Here is a 17,021-nt window from a genome sequence, read left to right on the forward strand (position 1 = left end):
CCCTAAAAAAAAGGAGCCTCAGGTATAGGGTAGATTCTAGGGCAACACTGAGAGGTTCAAGATTCTCTACGGTGAAGATTCTCAAAGTGCAATCCCAGACCAACATCAGCATCAGCAAAGGGCTTGTCAGAAATGCAGAATCTTAGGCTCCACCCCAGACCTACTGAATCAAAATCTGCATTTTATCAAGATCCTCGGTTTTACGTATGCATATTAAATCTTGAGAAGCACCAAGAATTTCATTCTTTGGTACACTACTGGTCTTGCCTTACTCAGGATTCATCTAATAGAGTCACCCTAAAATTTACTTGGAGTCCCTGGGTGGTGCAAACTGTTAACTGAAAGGTTGTAAGTTCAAGTCCACCCAGAGACAGCTTGAAAAAAAGGCCTGGTGATGTATTTCAAAAAAATCAGTCATTGAAAACCCTATGGAGCACAGCTCTACTCTGACACACATTGGTTTGCCATTGGAGTCAACTCGATGGCAACTGGGTGAAATGTACCTGGACTTGGAAATTTCTTGGAACAGGGTTCATGCTCACACAGGATAAGGTGGCCCCTTAATGCTTGCCTTGTGTTAGATCACAGCTCACCCTAATGACTTAGTGAAGGAATATTTAATAAATACCTGGGAGCGAGGTACTATGACATGCTATAGAGGATACATATTTAAAGAAACCTGAATTTTTATGATGAGAGACAGGCTATCCTAAACATAGGAAGTAATCCAGATATCAACCTATGGAAGACCCTTTTAGACTCTAACACGACTAGCTGCTGTGAGAAATAAGGTGTGCTGATTTAATGTTTTATTCAATCAAATGTTAAATGCATGTTATGACATAGAATTAGATTTGTGTTCTTTGTGCATACCCTGTTCTTGAGTAGATGAGTCAAATTAAATACTACATTCAAAACTTAAGAGTAGTTTCAGCAGCTGTCTGCTAAATATTTGCAATTTCAATTTTAGCGTAGTATTGTTTAAAGAAAACAACAATGATGGGTGTGAAAAGTGAAAAATGCTGTACAGAGCATTGCACTCATTACTTCAAGATCACCCAGAGAAGTACAGCAACAAGTAAAAAAAAAGTGGCATAGATGCACTTACAAAAATACCTTGAGGGGAGAGGGCGTGGTTGGCAAACAAACTAAAAGGCATGCATTATTGGCATAAGATATGGTAAATTTTATCATATGCCAATGAATTTAATAAATGACATAAAAAAAAAGTTGGGCCATAGTTACTTTTCTATTTATATTGATTAGGAGTAATCAACTCTTCCATGAACCAACTAACTATATAAGGTTGATGGTTCAAGTCTAGCCACAGGTGCGTTGAAAGGCCTGATAATCTACTTCCTAAAAATCAGCCATTGAAAACCCTATAGAGTACAGTTCTGTTCTGACACGGAGTCAGTCAGGGAGTCAGGCAACCGGTTTGATTTTGGTTTCATGAAAGATATGAAGGTATAGGATGTAAAACTTGTCCTCCAGGAATTTATAACCTAGACCAGGAGAAAAGTGGATGCATTTTAAAAAAATAGTCAAGCTAGGACATGATCAGTCTTAAATAAAGGATGAAAGTGCACAGAAATTAACTTTAGCCTACAATGATCAGGGAAGCGTTACAGAAAATGTAGGATTTAAGCTGGGCCTTGATGCTCAATCATAAGTTTAACAAAATGATAGAATCAGTAGTCGTCTTGAGTAAAATATTGTCCCTTAGTCATAGTTTTCAATGTGCTTTTCCTAAAAGAAATATTTTCTCGTGACTCTAATGTACCTGAGATCCAATTCTGCTGTGCCTTACTAGGGCATTAACTGTCCTATAGAAAAATGATCATTTTAGGAGAATTTATCTAAAGTTACATCCAGCCCAACCCATTGTCGTCGATTCTGACTCATAGTGACCCTATAGGACAGAGTAGAACTGCCCCACAGAGTTACCAAGGAGCGCCTGGTGGATTTGAACAGCTGACCCTTTGGTTAGCAGCTGTAGCTCTTAACCACTACACCATCAGGGTTTCCTGATGTTACATGGAGCTTTATTTAACTGGCAAAATGCCAATGTATTAACTTCATTTCATTATCCTCATGGATTTTTTTCCCTCCTATTTGGCCAAGCAGAATTCTAGTTGAAAACAGCAGCAGGATGCTATACAACAACATCTTGCCCTTTTATTATGTATTTCTTGTGCCCTCCAGGGCAGTGCCCTCCACACGTGGGGCTTAATACATGCTGTTGGCAGGTAGATTAACTAATAGAGCTATTCCTGCAAAGCTTCTAGCCCATCTTTTCTAGGTTATAAATAAAGTACTGTAGAATGAAAGAAGAAGAAAAGAAGGCTGAGATTTGATTACTGGTTGGCTTATTTAATATATATCTTATATTGATTTGTTATATAGATGTAAATTATATTATATATATTACATATATATATATATAAAACCAAAAGCTCATTGCCATTGAGTCGATTCCAACTCGTAGCAACCCTACAGGACAGAGTAGAACTGCCCCATAGAGCTTCCAAGGAGCACCTGGTGTATTCTAACTGCAGACCTTTTGGTTAGCAGCCGTAGCACTTAACCACTATGTCACCAGGGTTTCCATGTATATATATATATATAATCAATCTAACCTACTTGGAGACTAAAGTAAAAATAAGAAGTCTCTAATATTATGCCAAAGAATAATTTCCAAAAGGTTAAAAACCATGACTCTCATACAAATATAAAATGAACAAGTGGTCAAAGATTTTATTTAGCTCATTATTTAATGAAAAAAAAGATAAAATACCGAGTTTCAATAAGAATTTGAAAAGCTAGGTATTTATAAGAATTTAATAAAGGAATGTGAACGGTAAGATTACTAGGTTAGATACAAACTAGTTGATGTGCTATAGGGCCATAAACCACAACATCTGTGGTTATCTTTTCTGCTAGACAGAAATTATTTGCGTCTCTTAACTGGACAAGAATCTACAAGCTAACCTCTGCTAACAACCCTGTCAAAGAAAGTCAATCAAAGGTGCAAACCCAGCATGGCATTAAAAGAACCCAGTAATCTCTTCTGTCTATTTCCAAGGTTTGAATAATTTTTCTGACACTCGAATGAGACTCTTAAAAGGTAATGAACCATACATTTATGGTCAACTGATTTTCAACAAGGGTGCCAAGTCTATTCAATGGGGAGGGAAGAGCCTCTTCAATAAATGATACTTTGAAAATTGGATTTCCACATGCTGCCATCAGGATCTATGCCTCACAACATACACAAAAACCAATTCAAAATGGATCAAGGACCTAAATGTGAAAATTAGAAACCATAAAATGCTTAGAAGAAAATACAAGGGCGTGGCTGCAGGGCCTAGTTTCTAATGATAGGTTATCAGATATGACAACAAAAGTGCCAGTAGCAAAAGACAAAAAAGATAAATGAGACCTCATAAAAAATTAAATACTTTTGTTCATCAAAAAACTTTATCAAAAAAGCATAAAGAAAACCTGTAGATTGGGAGAAAATTTTCAGAAAACATATATCCAATAAAGGTCCAATATCCAAAATATATAAAAAACTTCTACAAATTAACAACAAAAAGACAAAAAACCCAATCAAAAAATGAGCAAAGAATTCGAACAGACATTTTACCAAAGATGATATTCAAATAGCACAAGAAAAGATAAGCAATGTCATTAGCCAGTAGGGAGATACAAATCAAAACCACAGTGAAATACCATCTCACCAGATTAGAATGGCAATGATTAAAAAAAAATAATAAAATGAATAAGCAAATTATAGTACATATACACAATGGAATACTATGCAACGATAAAGAACAATGATGAATCGTGAAAAATCTCACAACATGGATGAATTTGGAGGGCATTATGCTGAGTGAAATAAGTCAATCACAAAAGGACAAATATTGTACAATACCACTATTATAAGAACCCAAGAAAAGATTTACGCACCGAAAAAAAAAAAATTCTTTGATGGTTATGAGAAAGGGGAAGGGTAGGGAGGGGAAATCACTAAATAGACAAGTGGTAAGTTTGGTGAAAGACAACAAACAATATAGGGGAAGTCAACACAACTTGACCAAGGCAAAGTCATAGAAGCTTCCTAGACACATCCAAACACCTTGAGGGACCAAGTTTCTGGGGCTGAGGGCTGGGGACCATGGTCTCTGGGGACAGCTATTTGGCATCACATAGTTCATAAAGAAAATGTTCTACATCCTACTTCGGTGAGTAGCATCTGGGGTCTTAAAAGCTTAATCAAGCAGCCATATAAGATACATCTATTGGTCCCATCCCGTTTGGAGCAAAGGAGAATGAAGAAAATCAAAGGCACAAGAAAATATTAGTTGAAAGGACTAATGGACCACATGAACCACAGCCTCCACCAGCCTGAGTCTAGAACTAGATGGTGCCTGGCTACCACCACTGCTTGCTTTGACAGGGATCACAATAGAGGATTCTAGACAGAGTGGGAGAAAAACGTAGAACAAAATTCAAATTCACAAAAAAAAGACCAGACTTACTGGTCTGACAGAGATTGGAGGAACCCCCAAGACTATGGCTCCTAGACATCCTGCTAACTGCCAATTGAAGCCACTCCCGAAGTCCACCTTTCAGCCAAAGCCATGTGTTCAGCCAAACAATAACACATGTGAGGACCATGCTTCTTAGTTCAATCAAGTAGCCGAAACTAAATGGGCAATACCTGCTCAAAAGCAAAGATGGGAAGGCAGGAAGGGATGGTAAACCTGGACAGGTGGACATGGGGAACCCAGGGTGTAAAGGGAAAGGGGGAGAGTGCTGACACATTGTGGGGATTGCAACCAATGTCACAAAACAATTTGTGTGCAAGTTTTTTAATGAGAAACTAATTTGTGCTGTAAACTTTCCCCTAAAACAATAAAATTAAAAACAAACAAACAACAAGTGCTGGCAAAGCTGTGGAGAAACTGGAACCCTTGTCCATTGCCGGTGGGAACGTAAAATGGTACGGCCACTGTGGAAAACAGTTTGGAGGTTCCTCAAAGTGTTCAACACGGAACTACCATATGACCCAGTGATCCCAACCCTAGGTATATAACTAGAAAAAGTGAAAGCAGGAACACAAACAGAAACCTGCACACCAATGTTCATTGCAGCACTTTTCACAATAGCCAAAATGTGAAAATAAATGAAACGTTCATCAACAGATGAATGGAGAAACAAAATGTGGTATATATATACAATGGAATATTAGAAAAAAAATTACTCAGCCATGAAATGAAGTCCTCATGCATGCCACAACATGGATGAAGGATGAAAACATCACACTGAGTGAATAATCAGTAGCAAAAGTACAAATACTGTATGATATTGCACATGAAATAAGCAAACATATAGAAACCAAAGATTATTAGTGGATACCAGGGATGAAAGGAGTTTTTGCTTAGAGGGAATTGAGGTTGTGTTAATGGTGGTGGAATAATTTGGAAAGGGCTAGTGAGAATGGCGGTACAGCCTGAAGAATGTAATCAGTGTCACTAAATTATACACACAGAAACTGTTGAATAGGCGTATATTTTCACAATTACCAAATAAAAAAGGTAATGGCGCACAAAAATGCTCACATTTATATGGAACTCTACAGGGCCCTGAATGGCCAAAGCAATCTTGAAAAAGTAGAAAAAAGTAGGAACACTCACACTTCCTGATCTCAAAATGTACTGTAAAGCTACAGTAATCAAAATAGTCTGATACTGGTGTAATGATAAACACATAGATCAGTGGAATAGAATTGAGAGTTCAGAAATAAACACATATACCTATGGTCAGGAAACCCTGGTGGCATAGTGGTTAGGTGCTACAGCTGCTAACCAACAGGTCGGCAGTTCAAATCTGCCAGGTGCTCCTTGGAAACTCTGTGGGGCAGTTCTACTCTGTCCTATAGGGTCGCTATGAGTCAGAATCGACTCGACGGCAGTGGGTTTATCTATGGTCAATTGATTTCAACAAGCAGGCTAAGTCCACTCAATGGAGAAAAAATAGTCTCTTCAATAAATGGTGACAGGACAACTGGATTTTCACATGCAAAATAATGAAGCTGGACCTAGATCTTACAACATATATAAAAATTAACTCAAAATGGATCAAGGACCTAAATATAAGAGCTAAAACCACAAAACTCTTAGAAGGAAATGTAGGGTGAATTCTGTGGGACCTAGTTTTTAACAATGGGTAATCAGATATAACACAAAAAGCCTGAAGAGCAAAAGACAAAATTGATAAATTGGACTTTCATCAATATTAAAAACTCTTGTATATCAAAGGATTTTATTAACAAAGTGAAGAGACAACCTACAGAATGAGAGAAAATATTTGGGAATCATGTATCTGATAAATGTTTAATATCCACAATATAGAAAGAAAAACCTACAACTCAACAACAAAAAGAGAAACAACCTAATAAAAAACAAGCAAAGGACTTGAATAGACATTTCACCAAAGATCTACAAATGGACAAGAAACACACGAAATGATGCTCGGTGTCATTAAAAAAAAGAAAAGAAAAAAAAAAGAAACCAAACCCATTGCCATCAAGTCGATTCCAACTCACAGTGTGATCTTATAGGAAACAAGCTAAATGTCCATCAAAAGATGAATGGATAAATAAAATGTGGTATATACACACAAGGGCAGTCCCGGTGGCGCTAACAGTTTGCACTTGACTACTAACCTAAAGGTTGGTGATTCGAACCTACCAAGCAGTGCCATGAATCCAAGTCTTGATGATCTGCTTCTGTAAAGATTACAGCCAAGAAAAACCTATGGAGCAGTTCTACTCTGTAACACCTGGGGTTGCCATGAGTCAATCAACTCGATGGCAACGGGTTTACTTTTTGCATATACATACAATGGAATATTACTTAGCTGTAAAGAGAAGTGAAGTTCTGATACATGCTAAGACTTGGATGAACCTTGAGAACATTATGCTGAGTGAAATAAGTCAGACACAAAATGACAAATATTGTATGATCCTATGTACATGAAATATCTAGAATAGACAAATGCATAGAGACCAAAGTTTATTAGTAGTTACCAGGGACGGGAGGGAGGGGTAAAGGGAGGAGTTATTGCTTAAGGGGCACGGAGTTTCTGTTAAGGGTGACAAAATAGTTTGGAATTGGACAATGGTGATGGTTGCACAACATTGTGAATGTAATTATTACCACCGAATTGTACATGTAAAAAATGTTGTAATGGCAAATGGTTTGTTATATACTATTTTACTACATATATGCACACAAAGATAATGGCAAAGTTTCAACATTATACTAGAATAGTACGCACATTTTTATAGTGCAGATGACATTGTACCAATTATAAAGGAACATTGCTATAGCAAGTATTCATTGTACAGTTTGAGGAAACACAATTTGATTTATATAACTACCAAACTCACGAGTGATACGGCACAGAAAATATTCCAGTGAATAGTAAGGGATATAGAGGTCATTTACATGGTGATCTCAATGACATGGAACCCAGCTGAGAACCTAGAAATAATTTTTTTTTTTGAGTATTTAACTCCTACTTTTAGATTTAATTCTGTCTCATCTGGAGAATTCTAGGCACAGTTACATGGCAGCAGAAAGATGCTATTATACAGGAATACATAATGCATAAGAGTCTTGGGCAATTTAGTCAGAGGCATATAGCCCTATAAACTTCTGAAGGCATCAGTGTCTCAATTCATCTTTATATGTGTCAGTCATGAAAACACCTAAATTATTTTTCGATAAACTCTGCTTAAGAAGGTATAAAAACCAAACTAAACTCACTCCTGTAGAATCGATTATGACTCACAGTCAGAAATAATTCTATAAAAATATTTTAAAATTTAAAAGCATTGGTATTTACAAAGCTAGCAAATCAATTCAACCCCTTGTATTGAATATACATAAGATACCTTACTGAGCCCTGAGTTGTGCTAATGGGAGTAAGACATCATTTCTGCTTTCAAAGATATCTGCAAACAGATTTAATACAAGGAAGTCTGAATGAAGGGCTAACTGTCCTTGGGAAATCTCAGAAGAAAGCACGATTGACTCAGACCTGAGTCAGAGAAAGTCAGGGAAGACTTCATGGAGAAAGGGACATTTGAGTTGGAACTAAAAAACCTGTTGCTGTTGAGTCAATTCTGACTCATAGCAACCCTACAGGACAGAGTAGAACTGCTTCATAGGGTTTCCAAGGTTGTAATCTTCACAGAAGAAAACTGCCGCATCTTCTTCCCACGGAGCGGCTGGTGGGTAAGAACCACCAACTTTTAGGTTAGCAGCCAACACTAAGCCAACAGAGCCCCTTGAGTTGGGACTACAAGGATTAATATGTTAGTTTGACTAGAAATTTCTTCAAAAGGAATGACTGTGAATAAATGAAAGGTTGCTGTAATGTATTTTTCAAAATGACTGCAACTACATGGAAAAATGATACATGATACAAATATACAATTTGTCTTAGGCTGGGTTCTCTAGAAAAGCAAAACCAGTGCTTCTCTTTCTCTCTCTCTCTATTTATCGATAGATAGAGGGATACAGATACAGATATAGAGAGATTTATCTCAATGAAATGGCTGACATGGTTGTAGAGGCTAGCAAGTCCCAAGTCCCTGGGTCAGGTGTCAGGCTGGAGGCTTCTCTTGAATCATGTAGCTGCAGGGGCTAATGAACCCAAGACTGGCAGGTCAGACAGCAGGCTACTGGCTCAAGGGCTGTGAAGGCTGACAAACCCAAGATTGGCAGGTAAGATGGCAAGCCACTGGGTCAGTCCCAAGAACCAGAGGTCAGATGATGACGCGGGATTCACAGTGAGTAAAGCTTTGCCAGAACATCCACCTATATTGGATGCAAGCTACATACCCAAGGAAACAACTGATTGGACATCACATCATGGAGGTGACTACATTATATGAAAAAATGGAAGATAACTACACGATTACATAAATACTAAATTATATCATTACAAAGAATGAGGCATCAGGATTGGAGGAAGACTCATTAACAACCTGTGTTATGCAAATGAAACAACCTAGCTTGCTGAAAGTGAAGAGGACTCGAAGCACTTACTGAAGAAGATCAAAGACTACAGCCTTCAGTATGGATTACGTCTCAACATAAAAAAAAAAAAAAAAAAAATCCTCACAACTGGACCAATAACCGAAGTCATGATAAATGGAGAAAAGACTGAATTTGTCAAGGATTTAATTTTACTTGGATCCACAATCAATACTCATGGAAGCAACAGCAAGAAATCGAAAGATGCGTTGCATTGGGCAAATCTGCAAAAGCTTCAAAGTGTTGAAAAGCAAAGATGTCACCTTGAAGACTAAGGTGTGCCTGACCCAAGCCATGGTGTTTCCAATCACCTCATATGGATGTGAAAGCTGAATGATGAATAAGGAAGACCAAAGAAGAATTGATGCCTTTGAATTATGGTATTGGCAAAGAATACTGAATATACCCTGGATTCTCAAAAGAATGAACAGATCTGTCTTGGAAGAAGTACAACCAGAATGCTCCTTAGAAACAAAAATGGCGAGACTACATATCACATACTTTGAACATGTTATCAGGAGGGATCAATCCCTGGAGAAGGACATCATGCTTGGTAAAGTAGAGGGTCAGCAAAAAAGAGGAAGATCCTCAATGAGATAGATTGGCCCAGTGGCTGAAACAATGGGCTCAAACATAACAACGATCGTGAGGATGGTGCTGGATTGGGCAGTGTTTTGTTCTGTTGTACATAAGGTCGTTATGAGCTGGAACTGACTGGAAGGCACCTAACAACAACAACAACACAAAACTGCAAAACTACATGATTACATAACTGCCAGACCACTGAGAATCATGGCCCAGCGAAGTTAATACACAACCTTAACCATCATAGTCCACCCCTTGTCAACTGGCATCTGTACACGTCTCCTTAAATAATACACAATTTCTAAATAAAGACAATTACAAAATCATGCTTGCATGTAACATGATACAACTAACATGCATACAATGGAAAACACGCTAGCCTCGTTTACATCTTATATTTTATAAGTGAAGAAAACAAAAATATTCAATGCATACATACAAGGCAGAAATACTGATAACAATTAAAGTCCTCCTTACTGCAACTACTCACGTGGTAGTAAGTGATGCTTAGAACTACCTTCTTCCACCACCCATTCCATATTCCCTTTGTCCTCAGCAAGCACCTCAGCTGGTCATAGTTCTTCCCCTGGTAGGATCTGGGCCATTAGTAGTCATGTCGGAATTGGGTTGTTGTAGTTTTCCATTGACTTTAATTGCAGGGCATGGTAGTACTAAGGCATGTCTTAAGAGATCTCCTGTATTCCAGACATGTTCTACTTTACCTTCATTATGTAATATCTATCCAATTTTCCCTTGATAATCTAAATCATCATACCAGCAAATACATTAACTCCCTTCTTTGCCCGCTGATCCAGAGGCATGAGAAGCCCAAAGTGGTTAGGTGGCATTCTTAACTTCCTGTTCAATGAAATTGTTATGTCTCCTGGTGGGAGCATTCTTTCCTTTGGAACTAAGACCCCTAGATTTGCAGAGCACAAGGATGTGGGAACAGGAAGCAAAAATTTTATGAGTGGATCCCTAGAGGTGATATTAAGTGATGCCACTCCCATGTCCACCCCTTGATTCTTGGAACCATGAATCCTGGGTATGGGAGAAACTGCACCATATATTGGATGCTGGTTTAGAGCATATACAGCATCCTGGAGAACACTGCCCCAACCCTGCAAGGTACTGCCACTTAGCTGGCGCTGTAATTATGTCTTCAGAAGGCCATTCCATAGTTCTATCAAGCCAGCTGCTTCAGGAGGATGGGGAATATGGTAAGACCAGTGAATTCCATGAACATGGGTCCACTGCTGCACTTCTTTTGCTGTGAAGTGAGTCCCTTGATCCGAGGCAATGTCATATGGGATACCACGATAGTGGAAAAGGCATTCTGTAAGTCCACGGATGGTAGCTTTGGCAGAAGCACTGCGTCCAGCGAAGGCAAATCCACATCGAGGATAAGGTGTCTTTTTCAGTAAGAACAAAATGCTGCCCTTTCCATGATGGAAGGGGTCCAGCGCAATCAACCTGCCACTAGATTGCTGGCTGATTACCTTGAGAAATGTTGCCATATAGAGAACTCTGGGTTGTTCTCTGCTGCTGGCAGATTGGGCACGCAGCAGTGGCTATAGCCAAGTAAGCCTCAGTAAGTGGAAGTCCATGTTGCTGAGCCCACACATAACCTCCATCCCTGCCATTTTGTTCATGAGCCCATTGGGGAATGACTGGAGTGGCTGGGGAAAGAGGATGACTGGTTTCCACAGAATGCTTCATCCTACACACTTGATTGTTAAACTCCTCTTCTCCCTATGCCACCTTTTGGTGAATATTCACATGAAACACAAATATCTACACTTCTTTGGCACATCCAGGGAGGTCTATCCACATATCTCTTCCCTATAACTCCTTGTCCTTAATTTTCCAATCATGTTCCTTCCAAGGCCCCGACCATCCAGCCAAACCATTTGCCACAATCCATGAATCAGTAAAAATTCGCACATCTGGCCATTTTTCTTTCCAGGCAAAGTGAACAACCAGATGAACTGCTTGAAATTCTGCCCATTGGGAGGATTTCCCTTCAACACTATCCTTCAGGGAGGTCCCAGAAAGGTGCTGTGGTGTTGCCATTGTGCACTTTTGAGTGGTGCCTGTATATCACACAGAACCATCTGTAAACCAGGCAGAGTTTTCTCTTCCTCAGTCAACTAATCATAGGAACTCCCAATGAGGCCATAGGTGCAGACTGGGAGAGGGAAGGTAATGTGATAAGAGTGCAGGCCATAACCATTGTGCCACTTCCTAATGCAACTTACTTGTGTCTTCAGGTCCTTCTCGGGCCTGATCTCATATATAACACTTCCACTTAATGGTGGAGTGCTGCTGTTCATGTCTGACTTTATGTCTCTGTAGGTAAGAGAACACCCTGTTCATGATGGGAAGCTCAGGCCACATGGTGATTTGGTGGCCCATGTTTAAGCGTTTAGTCTCTACTATGGCCCAGTTTCTTAAGCTGGGTTCTCTAGAGAAGCAAAACCAGTAAAGCGTATAAGTACATACAGAGAGAGATTTATAACAAGGAAATGGCTCATGTGGTTGTAGAGGCTGGAACGTCTCAAGTCCGTGGGTCAAGACAGAGGCTTCTCCTGATTCACATAGCTGTAGGAGCTGGCAAACCCAAGAATGGTGGGTCAGAAAGCGGGGCTCTTCCTCATAGGCTGCGAAGATTGATGAATCCCAAGATCCGCAGGCAACACTGCAGGTAAGCTGCTACCTCAAGTTCCAATAACTGGAGGTCAAATGAACAGGAGCCAGCTGCTGGATCCAGCAGAAGCAAAAAGCTCCCAAGCCTTGCCAGAATATCTGCTTATATTTGATGCAGGCCACACGCCCGAGGAAACTCCCGTTGAAATGATTCGCTGCTCTCAGCGGATTTCATCATGGGCATCATCATGGGGGTGATCAAATCTAACACGGAAGTTATCACAACATTATACAACTGCCAAAATACTGGCAGTTGTTTTGTGTCAACTTGGCCCAGCTAAGTTGGCACAAATTCTAACCATCACAGTCCACCCTTTGGCAACTTGGCACCTGTACACATCTCCTTAAACCATAAAGTCTCTGAATAAAGACAATTATAAAGTCATACTTGCACCTAACATGATACAATGAACACACATACAAAGCAGAATATTCATAACAGTTATAGTCCTCGTTTCTGCAACTGGTCACATGGCTGTAACTGGTATTTAGAACTACCGTCTCCACCACCAATTCTGTATTCTTTTTGCCCTCAGCAAACACCTCAGCTGATTGTGGTTCTTTGCCTGATGGGGTGACCCAAACCTTCATTCCTGAAGGGTCTGTGCCATTAGTAGTCACGTCGGAATTGGATTGCTGTAGTTTTTCATTGACTTTAATCACAGGACATGGTAGTACTAAGAGATGCCCTAAGGGATCTCCTGCATTCCAGACATACTCTTCTTTACCTCCATTATGTAATATCAATCTAATTTCCTCTTGGTAGTCAGGATCCATCACACCAGCCACTATGGTAACTCCCTTCTTTGCCTGTTGATCCAGAGGCATAAGGAGCCCAAAGTGGGCAGGTGGCATTCTTCGCATCCAGTTTAATGGAATCAGTGATGTGTCTCCAGCTGGGAGCATTCCTCCCTTTGGAACTAAAACCTCTAGAACTGAAGAGCATAAGATTGTGGGGACAGGAAACAAAAATCTTGAAAGTGGGTCACTAGGGGTAATAGTGAGTGGTGCTGCTTCCATTTCTACGCCTTGATTCCTGGACCCATGAATCCTGGTTATGGGAGAAATGGTACCATATATTGGATGCTGGTTTAGAGTGTATACAGCCTCCTGGAGAACACTGCCCCAACCCTGCAAGGTACTGCCACCTAGCTGGCAATGTAATTGTGTCCTTAGAAGGCCATCCTATCGTTCTATCAAGCCAGCTTCTTTACGATGATGGGGAACATGGTAAGACCAGTGAGTTCCATGAGCATGGGACCATTGCTGCACATCATTTGCTGTGAAGTGAGTCCCTTGATCTGAGGCAATGATGTGTGGGATACCATGATGCTGGATAAGGCATTCTGTAAATCTACAGATGGTAGTTTTGGCAGAAGCATTGGATGCAGTGAAGGCAAATCCATACCCAGAGTGTCTATTAAAGTAAGAACAAAGTGCTGCCATTTCCATGATGAAAGTGGTCCAGTGTAATCAACTTGCCACCAGGTTGCTGATCACCTAGAAGAATGGTGCCGTATTGGGAATCAGCATTGGTCTCTGCTGCTTACAGATTGGGTACACAGCAGTGGCTGTAGCCAAGTCAGCCTTGGTGAGTGGACATCCATGTTGCTGAGGCCATGCGTACCCTCTGTTTCTGCCACCGTGGCCACTTTGTTCATGAGCCCATTGGTCAATGACGGGAGTAGCTGGGGAAAGAGGATGACTGTTTTCCATAGAATGTGTCATCCTATCCACTTGACTGTTAAAACAATCCTCTCCTAAGCTCACTCTTTGGTGCACATTCACATGAGACACAAATATCTTCACTTCTTTGACCCATTTGGAGAGGTCTAGCCACATACCTCTTTCCCATAAATCCACGTCTCCAATTTTCCAGTCATGTTCCTTCCACATCCCTGACCAACCATCCAAACCATTGGCCACAGCCCATGAATCAGTATATAATTGCACATCTGGTCATTTCTCCTAACAAGCAGATTTAGTAACCAGGTGAACTGCTTGAAGTTCTGCCCACTGGGAGGATTTCCCTTCACCACTGTGCTTCAGGGAGGTCCCAGAAAGGCTGTAATGCTGCTGCTGTCGACTTTCAAGTGGTGGCTGAATATCACGCAGAACCATTTGTAAACCAGGCATGAGTTTTCTCTTCTTCAGTCCACTGATCATAAGGAAATCCCCATGAGGCTATAGGTACAAACTGGGAGACGGAAGGTAATGTGACAGGAGTGGAGGCTGTGGGCATTTGGGCCACTTCCTCATGCCACTTAATTGTGCCTTCAGGTTGCGTGGGCCCAATCTCCTATATACCACTTCTGTTTAATGATGGAGTGCTGCTCTACATGTCCCACTTTATGATTCTGTGGGTCAGACAACACCCAGTTCATGACAGGCAGCTCAGGCCACGTGGTGACTTGGTGTCCCATGGTTAAGTATTCAGTCTCTACTAGGGCCCAGTAAGAAGCAAAAAACTGTTTCTCAAAAGGAGAGTAGTTATCTGCAGAGGATGGAAGGGCTTTGCTTCCAAATCCTAAGGTTCTGTGCTATGATTCACCAATAGGGGCTGCCAAAGATTCCAAACAGCATCTGTATCTGCCACTGACACTTCAAGCTCCGTTGGATCAGCCAGATCATATGGCCCAAGTGGCAGAGCAGCTTGCACTGTAGCCTGAACCTGTTCCAGAGCCTTCTCTTGTTCTGGGCCCCACTCAGTATCAGCAGCTTCCCAAGTCACTTGTTAAATGGGCTGGAGTAGCACATCCAAATGAGGCATATGTTGCTCCAAAATCCAAAGAGGCCCACTAGGCACTGTGTCTACTTTTTAATTGTGGGAGGAGCCAGATGCAATAACTTATCCTTCACTTTAGAAGGAATATTTTGACATGCTCCACACCGCTGGACCCATAGAAATTTCACTGAGGTGGAAGGCACGTGAATTTTTGTCAGATTAATTTCCCACCCTCTAGCATGCAAATGTCTTACCAGTAAGTTCAGAGTCACTGACACTTCTTCCTTACTAGGTCCAAGCAGCATAATGTCATCCGCGTAATGGACCAGTGTGAGCCTTGTGGAAAGGAGAGGCAATCAAGGTCCCTGCAGACTAAATTACGACACAGGGCTGGAGAGCAACTAGAGGCGTATTGCTAGCCTTGCCAGTTGATGGCAAACTGTTTCTGGTGGTCCTTTGAACCAGGTATGAAGAAAACGGTGTTTGCCAGATCAGCCGCTGCACACCAGGTACCAGATGTGTTGATTTGCTCAAGCAATGAAACTGCATCTGGAACAGCAGCTGCAGTTGGAGTCACCACCTGGTTAAGTTCTTAATAATCCACCGTCATTTTCCAAGACTCATCTGTTTTTTGCACAGGCCAAACGGGCAAGTTGGATAGGGATGTGGTGGGAATCACCATCCCTGCATCCTTCAAGTCCTTGATGATGGCAGTAATCCCTGCAATCCCTCCTGGAATGCCGTATTGCTTTTGGTTTACTATTTTCCTAGGCAGGGGCAGTTCTAATGGCTTCCATTTGGCTTTTCCTACCATAATAGCCCTTACTCCTTTTTTCAGGGATGCAGTTGTGGGGGTTCTACTAGTTGCTGAGTAAGTGTATTCCAATTATGCATTCTGGAACTTTGGAAATCCCTACAGGATGGGTTTGAGAACTCACTGGACCTACTGTCATTAATAGCCTGACCTCCATATGCCCTCCTCTGACTGGTGGGCCACAGTGATATTTTGAGTTTCCTGGAATTAGTGTCAATTCAGAGCCAGTATCCAGTAATCCCTGAAAAGTCTGATTATTTCCTTTTCTCCAATGAACAGCCACTCTCGTAAAAGGCTGTAGATCCCTTTGGGGACAGCTGGGAGATAGATTAACAGTATACATTTTTGGCAGTGTATTGGACTCCTTCTTCAAGGAGACCCGGCCTCCTCTTCAATCAAGGGGCTGTGGGTTTTTAAACTCACTCAAGTCTGGGAATCGATTGAGGGACCGTGACTCTCTTTTCTGGCAATTTGAGTTATGGTGCTGTTCACTTGACCTGGAATTCATCCACTTGTACAGATAGAGTAAATATTTAGTAGATTTCTTATCTATTTCACTCCCAGGGACACCATGACTAAGTAGACAATGCCATAAGTCCATATGAATCAGGCTATTCTGATTACTGCTTTGACTCCGCTGTCCGTTATGGTAACCACGCCCACCTTGTCTTTGTCAATTGAGTGTAGCCACTTGGCCCCTCCTACTATGGGGTACAATCAGCGCCACTGTAGTCAGGTTTCTTAATTCAGTTAGGGCAATTCCCATTGTCAAATTTGATTTACTTAAAATAGCAATCACAGTAGTCTTCAAGGATACTAGGGCTCCCTTCACAAATTTGTTCCTCACAGTTGTGGTTAAAGGTGTGTCCTTTGGGCATTCAATGTGTGGGTCTGTGGGTCTAACCTGATAAATTCACTCTAGCATGCCAATTTCCCTAAGCCTTTAAAAGATACCTTCTTTTACAGTATACCAAAGCAGGTTTTGTACTTCAACTTGATTTAGAGTAGGCCACTGTGTAATCCATAGTTCAGTGGCCCAACCAAATAAATTATCAGATCCTTTCCTAACCACTCAAGT

Source organism: Loxodonta africana, chromosome 22, assembly GCF_030014295.1.
Source record: "Loxodonta africana isolate mLoxAfr1 chromosome 22, mLoxAfr1.hap2, whole genome shotgun sequence".
NCBI lineage: Eukaryota > Metazoa > Chordata > Mammalia > Proboscidea > Elephantidae > Loxodonta > Loxodonta africana.